Source organism: Girardinichthys multiradiatus, chromosome 4 (assembly GCF_021462225.1).
Source record: "Girardinichthys multiradiatus isolate DD_20200921_A chromosome 4, DD_fGirMul_XY1, whole genome shotgun sequence".
Lineage (NCBI taxonomy): Eukaryota > Metazoa > Chordata > Actinopteri > Cyprinodontiformes > Goodeidae > Girardinichthys > Girardinichthys multiradiatus.
The window spans coordinates 39,166,008-39,175,590 of NC_061797.1; positions in this window are offsets into that span (position 1 = coordinate 39,166,008).

Here is a 9,583-nt window from a genome sequence, read left to right on the forward strand (position 1 = left end):
TTAAAGGGAGGTTTTTAAAATGTCGCGTCCACTGTTGCAGGGCTTTAACAGAAGGAGAGCTCAACACTGATTGGCTCCTTATTTACTGGCAGAGATCTCTCAGTAAAGGATTTTGTTTTTTATTTGTTACATCTACAATGTAGACATATGTAACAAGTGGAAACTTAATGCCAGTGATGTTCCAGTAAATGTTAACTGAAGAAAGCCAATTTTGAAACGTATGCTCTATGTTGTAAATAGTTTTAGGAATGTTTTACAGTGTATCAACGATTCAGCTGCGAATGCTTCATTATGAAGAAGGGAATCTTCTGCCTTTAGCTTGCCGTTTTAGCAAATATGGGCTTCCATTGCAGTTGGTTTCATTTAATTGATAAATTGTCCATCTGCTAAATAAGATGAATACGGTAAATGTTCAAAATATATTTTTATTAACAGGGTATCTGGTGTTGAAGAGCAGACGACATATAATTCCATTTAATTATTTTACTTGGTAAAGTTAAGACTGGAGATGCATTAAAACACAGTAATGACAAAAAACAAACATAAAAAACCAATTTGTTTCACATTTAACCTAAAAAGCACATTAGTAATAGAAGAAGATCCTGGTTTTCTACATGTATAAGTAGTCTGAAGAGATATAATTTTTTGTTTTTTGTGTGTTGGTTTACTGGTTCTGATTAATTGATAAACCAACACAAAGTGGATGGAAACTCATAGACTTTTCACTTTTTCTTCCTAATAGTATCCTGAAACGTTTAGGTGAGCAGCAGTATTTAATCGCCTTTATTCTGATATCCCTAAATAAAATCCAGCGCAATCAATTGCTTTCGGAAGTCTCCTGTGTGCAATCTAGCATGTGTAAAGCCAGCTGCTCAGTGAAGGCCTCAGAGGTTTGTTGGAGAACATTTGTGATCAGTGTCATGAGCACAGCAGACAATTCAATGCTACATTTTTTTTTAGAAGTTTAAAGCACTTGAACTTTTGCCCTACATGGAAAACAGGATATGTTGTAGAATACTAACACTTCACATCACCCTGAACATTGTATCCCCACTTTGAAGCATGATGGTAGCAGCATCATGCTATGGGGAGTGCTTTTTTTTTTTTAAACCCAGAAAGTTGGTCAAAGTTCAAATGGAAAAGTTGTTAGAGCTTAACTCAAAGAAAGTGTTAGAGGCTGGGATTGAAAAGTTTATCTTTCACCTTCTAAGAACAACTACAGTGTAATGGGTTAGATAAAAGCATAATTAGTGAATGTCCTGACTCTAAATCCAATTGAGAGTCTTTGGCAAGACTTGAGAAATTTCCTTTAACGGATGAAGCGGGTCAGTTAAAGGAAATTTCTCAAGTCTTTCCAAAGACTCTCAATTGGATGTAGCCCGCCTCCCGCCCATAGACTGCTGGAGATGGGCACCGGCTTCCCCGCGACCCACTATGGAAGAAGCGGTAGAAAATGACTGACTGATGACGGATGCGCTTCATACAATCATGGCTGAACTTCAGCTGCTTTGCAAAGAAGAATAAGCAAATGTTTCATTCTCTGAATGTGCAAGGAGATGGAGAACAGACTTTCTGCTTTAATAGCAGGGAGAGGATGTGGGTGGGTGTGGAAGTGGTGCTGAAAACAAATGCACGCCACACAGGTTTTCATTTGTTAAATATTTTGAAAATCATGTATCATTTTACTTCCTCGATTCTGTTGAATATTGCTTTGTCTTGGTCTATCACATACGTACAATGCCAATAAAATTATTAGAATTTTGTGGTTGTAATGTGACAAAATGCAAATAAGTTCAAGCGCTGTGGATACTTTTGCAAGTTAAATTAGCCAGCATTTTTGTGTAAACCCTTCTAAACCTCTTGTACGTTTTTATTTCTTTCTGTAGAAATCCTTTTCTTTACCAATCGGATTACTATGATCGAGCCCACTTTAGGTCTTTGGATGAAGATCATCCACTGAGCTGTAAACAGAACAACAATATGATTGCAATCTGTTACTCTAACTGGAGGATGACAAAGATTAGATGTCTGTTTTGCCCACTTGGCGGGCTTCAGTCGACTATTTGCCCTGTATGTTCAGATTAAATCTTCATCCAGTGACCCAATTCCCCAGACAGTTTATGACAAAATGATACCCAGGGATAAATCAGCATGTGTTACACATACACCTCACAGCCCCTCCTTCCCTTCCCCCTAGGAACCCTCTCCAACACCTTACCCTGTTTAGTTTGGAGTCAAACTTGAAACCAGCTCAGCAAGCTGAATTCAGAAGTGCCAGATAAGTATTTGTCAACAGAACAGCTGGCGTACAATGCCCTCTTGTAGCTTTATGCCACAGCATATGCCAGCCGCTCGTAGTGTGCGGTAATTTAGCCGGGGCTGGTTTCTACAGGAACAGATGGGCTCTAGTATTGTTATTCTCACTCCAGCTCAGGGTCCCTGGGGGGAATCACTAAATAAAATCAAAGCAGATGGACCTCTCTGGGCTTGGCTGTGTTTATGATAAACAGCCACCACAACCGGTGTCCATCCAGCACATCAGCCCCACCCTCCTTATAAACTAACAACGAACGGCAGTGCTGCAGTCTGACCTCACCTGCTCGGAGCTTCGCCCAAACAACTACCAAACCCAAACACATAGATTTGCAAGGGGAGGAAATACATTATGATTGTCCATGAACTGAGTGGAGTTCCAGTAATTTCAATTTCAACAAATCTTTCCTCGACCTTAAACTGTAAAATTCTCTCAAAACAGAAACTCTTATTTTGGTGGAGATTTAGAAATGTTTCCTGTTATTTCTTACTGACAGAGGACTGTTTTGTTCTCTTCTAACCTAATCTAAAAAAATAATTGCTGCAGGTCTCGCTTCCATACCATTAGACACAGGCCTTGGTGGCAGTGTGGTCGCAGCAAACAGCATTTTATAAGGCTCTTTGCCATCTCAAGTTGTTATACAGTACACGGGAATGCAGGGCACTTCTCACTTAGCATTGAACTCTAAATCTGCTTTCATTCCCATGGGAAAAAATAGCAATAAACAAAGGAATCCTATCAGCACAGGAGGAAGGTAAATGTTTAAGGCCACTCAGACAACAGGAAAGCAGTGATTTTCGGCACTAAAGATGAAAAAGAGTGCAGAATGAATGTTTTTAAGCCTATCAGTCCTAACCCAATATACCACTTCGGTGTTGTTTCAACTCCATCATGGTAACTGGTTTTATTTAGTGTCTTCAAAGGTCAGTTTCTGATGAAGTCAAAGTGGTGTAATCAACCTAAATGTTTATTGCCAAAAGTATTAACTCTACGCTTACTCAGTCACTTCAAGCTGTCTAAAATTCTGAGCTTTAGATGTTTTTCTGTTCCTTCAGGCCTCAGAGGACAGTTATTTTTCACCATTATCCTGATCGGTTTCTTTTTCACAGACACATGCCCCCTCCAAAATTACGCCCACACATTAGGCAGATCTATCTATTTGATTCATCAGCAGAAAGAGCTTGCTGCCTCTGGCTTGTGTGTTGTCAGGGCACAAAATGAGCATTTCTGTCTCCACTTGTTCTCACCTGTCTCCTGGAGAGTTTGATCAGTTCTACAGTTCTCATATAAAAAAGATTATGTGTTAATAATCCTCTTTGTATCAGATTTTGGTTTGAGGAAGATTGCAATGAATCTTGTATCTTCAGTATTTCTGTACAAAGTAAAAATAGGATTCAAGCAGTTTTTTAGGCAAGTCATAAAAATTGTGATGATTTAGTCAGACAAGAAAGATGTTGTGGGTATCCTCATTATCCAATATAGCAGTGCAAAGTCAGAAACAACTAACGAACCTCTTTGCTGGGCAGTTAAACTTACCCAAATTAACAAGATTAAATTCATGCAACTGCAGGTTCTTTGTTTTATGGAAAAAAAACAACAAAAAACCAAAAACAAAAACCTGACAGATCTTTATTATTCTCTTTATTTATTGGGGGCTCTGTTTAAAGATATGTGAAAAGCTATATAATCAATGAATGTTACTTAAAAATCTTACTTAACAATTTAGATCAATATAACCTTTAATCTGAGTATATTTATTTGTTAAGATTTTTTTTTTTCCCCAAAAAATAATGGATGTTACACTAGGCACCACTCCAAATAAATGTAACTGAAGTATTTCGTATGTATTTTTGTATTTGTAATTCTTTTTACTTTTTTTTAATGTATTCTTATTTTTTAAGTCAGTTTAGTAAAAGAGTGCCAGAGAGCCTTTAATCAACCTTTAAATCTGACATCTTGCTCGTTTTAGGGACACAAAGATGTGTTCAGTCTGCATATTGTGAACAAATTTCTCTATACCACAAGGAATAGAAATATACTTTTTATTATTCTGAGATTGTAATCTCAGAATAATAACTTTAGGTATGTATTTGATTTCTCTAGTCCACCTGTTAAATATTCAGTCCTTCTTTAGGTTAATGACTGGGGATTTAAGAGCATACATACACAAACAAAAACCACAGAATCCAAGAGTACATTCATGTTCAGGAAGAGTAAAAAGTTAATGGTAGTAGTAGCTCCTTTAGTGGCTTCACCTAGGAGAGAAACAGTTAAGCAGATAAACTCTGAGCCAGTTTTAAGTCTATTAGATGAAAGACAGCGCATACAGTTAGTTGTAGTAAAAGCTCAGCCAATAGCAATCTAGGAGAGAGATGGTTTAACACTGAAAGACAGGCCTAATGTATCATCTATACAAGGGGAACATGAAGTTGTTGACAGCAGCAGCTAAGCTTTCCCCCCTCCAGCAAAGATGCCTCAACTAAACACAGAACCAGGCCAGATGTAGCTTCTAGGCAGAGTAAAAAACAGAGAAAGAACAAGTTAAAAGTTGAACAAACTTCAAACAATGCAACTCTGGAGAGTAGTAGGAGAATGTAGCAGAGTGAAAGAAAGCGGTCATTTTGTTTTCCAGCAGCCTAAACCTATAGCAGAATAACTACAGAGATAAGTAGCTCGAGAAAACGTAAGCCTTTCTAGCTATGAGTTTAATCGAAAAGGAAAGTTTTACACCTAGCCTTTAAAGTAGACAGGGTGTCTGCCTCGTGGACTGAAACTGGGAGATGGTTCCACAGGAGAAGAGCCTGATGACTAAAATATCTGCCTCTAATTCTACTTCTAGAGACTTTAGGAACCACCAGTAAGCCTGCAGTCTGAGAACAAACTGCTCTGTTAGGAACATATGGAACAATCTGACCTCTGATGTATGATGGAGCTTCATTATTGAGTGCTTTATATATGAGAAGGAGAAAGTTTAATTCAATTCCAAATGTAACAGGCGCCAGTGAGGGAAACTAATATACGACAAATATGATCTCTCTTTTTAATTTTGATCAGAACTCTTGCTACAGCATTTTGGATCAGCTGAAGGATATTAACTGCATTTTGTGGACATCCTGATAGTAAAGAATAATAATAGTTCAGCCTGGAAGTAACAAATGCATGGACTAGTTTTTCAGTGTCCCTCCTGGACAGGATTTTTCTAATCTTGGCAATATTTCAGAGGTAAGAGAAGGAAAGCACAGAAACCTTTCCTGGTCAAAAATAACACCAAGGTTGTTTACTTTATTAAAGGAGGTCAATTTAATGTATTCCATAATAAATGATTGCCTTTTTCGAAGACTCTGGTCCAAAGACAACAACTTCTGTCTTGTCTGAATTTAAAAGAAAGGGAATGACACAAACATTTATGCACAAATGCATTTTTAAATACAGTGCTGTGACAAGATATTTGGCCACTTACACATTTCTTCTGTTTTTTTCTATTTCTTTTGGTTGTTTTAAATGTTTTTTTAAAATCTGACAAAGATTTTTTAAGTAAATTCAAAAGGAAGTTTTTAAATGAGAATTTAATTCAATAAGGGAATAAAGCTGTACAAACCAAACTGACCTTATTAAATTGCCCTCAGAACATTATTGTTTGTGCGACCTTTGGTAGAAACAATGCCATCAAATGTTGGACAGTGAGTCGTTTAGATCGCTGAAGAGAAAGTTTTGTCCAATTTTCTTTGCATAATTACTTTCCCGTAGAAAAGTTCTATTAAAGCTCATGCTACAGCATATCAAATAGATTATTGTCCACAATTTGACTAGGCCACTCACAGATAGACTTGCTGGATCAGTGTGCTGTTTCATAACCAAATTGAACTTGACCTTTAGGTCACAAACAGATGCAGGACGTTCCTTTTTTCTTTTTTTCTGTCAGAGGGCAGAATTCATAGTTTCATCAGTTACAACAAGTTGTCCAGGTCCCAAAGCAGCAAAGCAGCGCCAGACCAACACACTAACATCATGTTTTCCTCTTGGCATGATTTTCATTTTTGAAATGTAGTTTTAATTTTATGTGCGATGTAAGAGAGTGCACCACTTCCAAAAGGTCCACCTTTGTCTCGTCAGTCCACAGAATATTTTAAGTTTTGGGGATAATTTCTGGCAAATATGAGACAGGCCTTTATGTTGTCTTGCAGTGGCTTTTGTCTTTCTATCTATCTCATGGAAGCCATTTTTGCCCAGTCTCTTTATGAACTCTGACCTCAGCAACTTAGGCCTGTAGCATTTTAGAATTTACTCTTGGTGTTTTTGTAATTTTCTTAATAGGTTTTCAGTGCACAGTGTGTAATTTCTGTACTCCTGGGAAGAATCAACACTGTTCAGTGTTTTCTCAATTTGTAGATTATAACTCTCAGTGTGGTTTGCTGGTGTTCCAAAGCATTATAGCTTTGGAACACCAGCTTTGGAACCAGTAATCCTTTCCAGGCTGATTTCAGAGAATTTGTTTCTCATCTGTTCTTGAATTTCTTGATGATGTGTTGCCTTCTGAGTTTGTTTAGCCTACTTCATGTTTTTAGACAGGTTTTATTTACGTGATCCTAAATCTTAGTTTTTTCTTTGACAAAAATATGGTTAATCACATTTGATTTAAAGAGGGGAGAGCAGAACGTTTTCACATGGGGCCAGGTTGATTTGCATAATTGTTTATCCTTAATTAAAATTTAATTATTTGTAAAATGCATTTAGCTTTTTCACAGAATTGTATTTCTGTGCAGAAAATAAGCTGAATGGTCTTGCCACCAAGTAGATGTAGAACAAGGTTTTGCAATTACTAATAAAAACATGTCAACTGACAGCAGCTTGTGTAGGGTCAAAGCAACATTGAAGGACTATTATTTTGGTTTGTTATTTTAAAATGCTGTTGTTGGTTCTGTTTACTTACTTTTATAGGTTATCTGTTTTTATGTGTGTGTTCAAATGGTTTTAACAACTACCAAACACTATTTCAGAGTTGAAGTGGAACTTTTTAGGTAAAAATTAGCAAAATATAATTTTAACTTTAGTTTTTTCCAAATCAAAGAAAATAGTGCAACAAACAAATTACGCTTTTAATGTATTTTTATGCTTTTTACCTGACTACTTTGTGAAATTTGTGCTAATCTAAGTAAAACATAAGTCATTCCTCCACATTTTCAGAAAGGACCTGTACATTTGGATGAAGAATTAATTGCCCCTAAAGCAACAGCAACCAGATGTTGTTGCTCCTAAGAGCCAGGTGTGAATAAATTGCATATGCAGAATGTGTGTAAAATATTTAAAGTCGTATCTTTCACTTAAGATGGGAAGTGTTTTTATTGCCCATCACTGTTTTGAGTACGGTGAGTGGAGAGGCCGGTGGCCCCCCCTCTGGGGCCTGCAGCGGTGGTGCTCAGCACCTGTGGTGTTAAGAATATGGATAGTGAGGCTGAAAGTGAGACTTGGCATGAAGCTGTGTTGCAGTGGGGTTGGTGTATGAGTGGGGTGCTGGGGTGGGGGTCCCTCCACCTGCTTGCCTTCTAATTTCTGCCTGGCTGCCACCTTTAACACTGCATTATTTACAGGTGCCACTGGATGAGGACAGAAGCTGCTGTCGTCTTTAAATATGAATGGTCGTGTGTGTGTCGAGGGGGGGGGGGGGGGGGGGGGGGGGTTGTACAGGGTCTAACAGTTAAAAAGTGAAGGGCTTCATGCCTTACTAGCAGGTCCCAAACAAATTATTTACAATGTTTTGCAAAAAATATTCATATTGGCTAATTCTTTGCAAAGTAGCTGAAGCTTAGTCTCACTGGAGTAATAGCATCTGTGGAGATCAATTTTCATGTCTAGCCAAACATTTTCAATTAAATTCAGATGTAAATGTTAACTGGACAATTAAAATAATTTGATCTAAACTATTTCATTGTAGTTCTGGCTAAATGTTTTTGGGTTGTTTAGGTTTGTCACTTTACCTTGTTCATACCCATTTTTGGACGATGGATTAAACAGTGAGTGGGTGTGTGACCTTCAAAGAACAGCTGTATTTAAACTAAGATAAAACTACATTAAGGTGGATGCTTTAATCTGATCAGGCTGACTTCTAAAGGGGATTTGTTGCATCGGATTTTTGTTATGGGTATCACAGTAAAGTGGCCGAATGCAAATACACGCTACACATTTCAAATTTTTATTTGTAAAAAATGTGGAAATACTTGTATCAATTTTCTTTCACCTCACAGTCATGTAATTGAGCATTTTCTTGTTCAATTACATAAATCCCAATAAAATTCACTTATGTTTGCTGCTGTTATGTGAGGCAATGTAATGTTTTATTTTATGTAATTTTCATTTTAGAAATAGCCAAGTTCACACAGCCACGAGCTCGTTATTACATTTTAGAGTTTATTATTCTAAATGTGATACAAAAGACAAAGACTACCTAAAGCTAAAGAAAGAGAATTATATCGATGTTCATATTGAGAACAAACTGAATGAAACCAATAATTTTCAATATTTGTACAGTTAAATACTGAATGACATCTAATGGGTTTGATTTTGCTGTAAAAATAACAAATTATTATTGCAGTTGTCAGTTTAGCCTTTTGGTGAAATGTTACCATTTGTTGGATCAGAGTGTGATCCTACAGTAGGTTTAAATTTGGCTGATCAAAGAAATGTTTAAGAACAGTTTGCATACCAGAGGTGTTTGTAGCATTCAGAAATATTTGGGGCTTAGGTCAATCCAGGAATAGAAACAATAGCATAAATTTTAGGTAATTTAAAAATCAAATAATTTAGGACATGATGTACCAGTTCTCTCCCTATATGCAGTTTGTTTAAATAATGTATATTGAAGGAAAAAAAATTATATGGTCATTTTACTTGATTATTTTATATTGTTTAACTTAATCTGTATTTTTACTGATTCTCTATGATAAAAGTTGCTTCTATGCTGTGCTCAATTTGTCTGCAAAATCACTTGGAAAACTGAGCTGGGAAGAACTTTGCAGCTGGGTTGAGTTCATTCTAGTTGCCAGTAGGGAAACAGTGAGATTTGCTGTTGTGTTGGTAACTACTGTAAATAGTGCAAGCTGGTGGCATTCTCTCATTTTACGTGTTTAAACGCTAAAGGAATATGTACACTATTTGATAGTGCACAACACAATGGCTCCTTAATGACATACAAACCATGAGAAGTGCTCATATATGGATAATATTGTCAATTTTCCCTACAGTCTGCATGCATGGCAGCCATTCTGGATACTT